This window comes from Galeopterus variegatus, unplaced genomic scaffold, assembly GCF_000696425.1.
Source record: "Galeopterus variegatus unplaced genomic scaffold, G_variegatus-3.0.2 Scaffold2297, whole genome shotgun sequence".
NCBI classification, from domain to species: domain Eukaryota; kingdom Metazoa; phylum Chordata; class Mammalia; order Dermoptera; family Cynocephalidae; genus Galeopterus; species Galeopterus variegatus.
In genome coordinates this window covers 82707-87537 of record NW_007728408.1, presented here as the reverse complement: position 1 = coordinate 87537, position 4831 = coordinate 82707, and positions in this window count along the sequence as shown.

Genomic DNA, 4831 nt, shown 5'->3' with positions numbered 1-4831 from the left:
TATTTGATGGCTCAATATATATTGTCTACTTGGGTGAACATGTAATATGTACTTGAAAAAATAGATATTCTGCTATTACTGAGTGTAGAGTTCTATAAATGTCAATTAGGTCAAAGTAGTTTAGTGTTATTCAGATATTCTATATCTTTACTTTTATTTGATGGCTCAATATATATTGTCTACTTGGGTGAACATGTAATATGTACTTGAAAAAAATAGATATTCTGCTATTACTGGGTGTAGAGTTCTATAAATGTCAATTAGGTCAAAGTAGTTTAGTGTTATTCAGATATTCTATATCTTTACTGATTTTTTTTTCTCTAGTTCTATCAATTGCTGAGAGAAGAATGTTAATATATCCAACTATAATTATGATTCATGTTTTCCTTTAAATTGGTCAATTTTTGTTTAATGTATTTTGAAACTGTACTAGATGTATGCTTGTCAATGATACATTTACCTGATGAATTCACCTTTGTATCATGAAATTTCACTCTTTATCACTTTGCTTTAAAATGTACTTTATCTGACATTAGTATAACAACTTCAGTCTTCTTGTGCTTACTGTTTGCATAGCATGTCTTTTTCAGACTATAAGCCTTCAACCTATCTGTGTTTTTGTACTTAACGTGTACCTTTTTTAGATAGTATCTTGCTTTTTATCCACTGTGAAAAATCTCTGCCTTTTAATTCTGGTGTTTGGTGCATTTACATTTCATGTAATTATTGATGTGGTTGAATTTAAGCCTACCATTTTATTGTTTATTTTCTATTTATTCCCTTAGTTGTTTTATATCTCTGATCTTCCTTTCCTGCCTTATTTTAGATTAACTGGTTAAATGTTAAAAATTCCATTTTGATTCTTCTATTGGTTTTTTATCTATATCTGTGCATTATTGTTATAATTTTTTAATGTTTGCACTTGGATCACAATATACATTCTTAATTGATCACAGTGTCCTTTAGAATTAACAGTGTATACATTATATAAAATATAAGATGCTTGAAACCAAATGGGTCAATTACCAGCTCCTATCATTTATATTATGGTTAAAATATAAATGAGGGGACTTCAGAAAGTTCATTGAAAAATGGAATTAAAATAAAAAATAAAAAATATAAAATTCCTTCCTCAGCATAAGCTCCATCAAGTTCAAGATACTTTTGTAAGTAATGATACCAGTCATTTAGTCCATCCCTGAATAACTGGGGGTCCTGAGAATTTAACCATGTCAATGCAGTCTTTTCTACATTATTAACTGAAGAAAAATGGGTGCCCTTTAAATATTTCTTAACATTAGGGAACAAAAGGAAGTCAGAAGGAGCCAAATCAGGACTGTAGGATGGATGCCTAATAATTTTCTATTGAAACCCCTACAGAATTGCCTTTGTTTGATGAGAGGAATGAGCAGGAGCATGGTTGTGGTGGAGAAGACTCCCTGGTGAAGTTCTCCTGGGCATTTTTCTGGTTAACTTTGGCTAACTTTCTCCAAACACTCTCAAAATAAGCAGATGTTATTCTTCTTTGGCCCTCCAGGAAGTCAACAAGCAAAATGCCCTGAGCATCCCAAAAAACTGTAGCCATGACCTTTGCTCTCAACCAGTCCACATTTGCTTTGACTGAACCACGTCCACCTTTTGGTAGCCATGGCTTTGATTGTGTTTTGTCTTCAGGATCATACTGGTAAAGCCATATATTATGTCCCATTACAATTCTCTGAAGAAATGCTTCAGGATCTTGATCCCATTTGTTTAAAATGTCCATGGAACCCTCTGCTCTTGCTGCAGCTGGTCTGGGCCTGTCGATTTTTGCACCCATTGAGCAAAAAGTTTGCTCACCCATAATTTTTCAGTCAGAATTGTATACGCTGAACCAGTTGAGATGTCTGTGGTAGCTATTGTTTCCACTGTTAATCCTTGATCCTCTTCAATTAGGGCATGAACAGGATTAATTTTTTTCCTAGAATATTGACACAGATGTTCTGCCACTACACGCTTCATCTTTAACATCATCTGGTCCCTCCTTCAAATGACTTATCCATTTGTAAACTGCTCGTTTCTTTGGTGGGGGACAGGGGCAGCTGGCTGGTACAAGGATTGAACCATGGGCCCTGGTGATATCAGCACCACACTCTAACCAACTGAGCTAACTGGCCAGCCTTAAATTGCTGATTTCTTTAGGGGATTGCTCTCATAAACTCTTCATAAAGCATCGGTGATTTCACCATGCTTCGACTGAAGCTTCATCATAAATTTGATGTTTGTTCTTGCTTCAATTTTAGCAGAATTTATGTTGTTCTGATAGAGGCTCTTTCAAACTGATGTCTTACCCTTCTTACCCCAAACTAGACCCTATTCAGACATGTCATAACAAGCTAGTATGAGTTTATTTTAGTACAAAAAAAAATTTTGCAGTTCGTATATAGTTTTTTCATAGTATGCATTTCTATGAATTTTTTGAAGACCCCGTGTGTAACCCCATAATGTGATATTATAATTTTTGCTTTAAAGAGTCATGTGTGTTTTAAACAAATCCATAGTAAGAATGCTTTTTATATTTATAGATGTATTTATAACTTCTGGTGCTCTTTATTCCTCTTGAAGACCCAAGTTCCCTTCTGATATTTTCCTTCAGCATGAAGAACATTTGTTAGTGTGTTTTGTTTTGTAGGTTCACTGTCAAACAAATTTTTTAAAATATGATTTATCTGAAAGTGCCTCCATTTTGACTTTGTCCCTGAAGGATATTATTGCTAGATACAGAATTCTGGGTTAAGGGTTTTTAAAATTCAGCACTTTAAAGATGTCATTGACCTGTTCTCTGGCCTCTTTTCTTTCTGAAGAGAGGTCAAATTCATTTCCATTACTGTTTTCCTGTATGTAGTGTGCTGTTTCTCTCTGGCTGGTGTCAATGTTATATTTGTATCTTTAGACCTCTGCAGGTAAGGCATGCCTAGGTGTGGTTTTCTGAATACTTATTGTGGTTAGAGTTCACTTAGCTTCTTGAATTTACAAATTTGTATCTTTAACCAAATTTGGGGAGTTTGAACCACTATTTAGACAAATAAATTTTCTGCTCCATTTTCTTTTATTTGCTGTATTTTATGGGTTTTTTGTTTGTTTGTTTGTTCTGGCTAGCCAGTATGGAGATCTCAGCTCATGACTTAGATGTTATAAGGCTGTGTTCTAACCAGCTCAGCTAACTGACGAGATGAGTCAGTTTCTGTTTTTTTAAAAATACTTTTCCCTGTTGAGATTTCCTATTTGTTCATTTATTACAGACATTTTTTTTTCTTTAAGGACTTGCATAGTTATAACTATAGTTTTAAAATACTTTTTTGTAAATTTATCATCTGGTATCCTCTCATATTCACTAATTGATTGTCTTCTGAGTATGGATCACTTTTTCTGGTTTACTGGTATGCCTAGTTATTTTGGATTGTATCCAGGGATTGTGAATGATATGTTGTAGATGCTCCGTATTCTGTTATGTTACTCTGAATATAACTTTTTAAATTGAGCTATAATTCACATATTTTCTGACTGATTTCTTTCATTTAGAAAGTTTTCAAGAATTATCCATGTTGTAGCATTTACCAGTACTTTGTTAATTTTTATGGCTGAATAATATTCAATTGAATGGATATACCACATTTAGTTTATCCATTCATCAGCTGATGAATATTTGGGTTGTTTACAATTTATGACTATTATGAATAATTCTACTATGAGCATTCATGTACAACTTTTTTGTGTGGACACCTGTTTTTATTTCTCTTAAGTTTATACCTGGGAGTGGAATTGCTGAGTCATATGCTAACTCTTTAATTATTTGCTGAGCTGTCAGACTGTTTCCCAAAAGGGCTGTACCATTTTACTTCTCACCAGCAGTTTAGCAGGGTTTCAATTTCTCTATATCTCCACCAACATTGGTTATTTTCCTTTTCTGTTTTTTTTCTTCTTCTTCTTCTTTTTTTTTTTTTTTTTTGGTGAAAACTGGACATTTTAAGTAATAAAATGCAGTAACTCTGAAAATCAGATTCTTCTGCTTCCCCAGGTTTTGTTGTTGTTGCTACTTGTTGTAGCAGTTTTGTTTATTCAGTGACTTCTCTGAACTAATTCTGTAAAGTCTGTGTTTTTTGTAATATGTGGCCACGGAAGTCTCGACTCAGTTATCTGGTGGTCAGCCAATTATTGGCCAGAGATTTCCTTGAACTCTTGGAACCAATAAATTTCCCAGTCTTTGCCAAAGTGCTTTTGTGTGTGGTGGAGCACGCCTTTGACCCTCATTCAGGCACTTTATGACTCTGCCTTAGCCTTCATGTCCTGCATGTGGTTTTGCTGAGTGTGTGCAGAGTCCTCTTGCATATGCATGGCCTTTTAGATACATCAGAGGTTTTCAATGCCCTCATGGTTATCTCATTCTTTAGTTTTCCCTCTTAAGGTTTTTGGTGAGTCAACTGTTTGCTTTGTTATTAATTGCCTCAGACAACTGCAACATTAATACATGTGTCTGTGAATGTTTTTAACAAGCATCCCTTAGAGAGGCCTTCAGCAATGGGAGGGCTGTGAATCAGGTCAAATAAAGACAAGCCTTTCTAGTGGATCTTCTAGGGAACCACCAGACAAATCAAATAATGACAATTCTTTGGGAATAAAGCTTTGAAAAAACTTCAACTTTTTGTCCCCTCCAGTATGGAGGGGCCATTATCTTTCAAGGCTATTGCTGAGCTGGGGAGCAGGGCAAGGAGCCAAGACAAGTTAAAAACACCACAGTGCTTGCTGGTCTTACTGAGATTCAGCATTTTTTTTTTTTTTTTTTTTTTTTTAA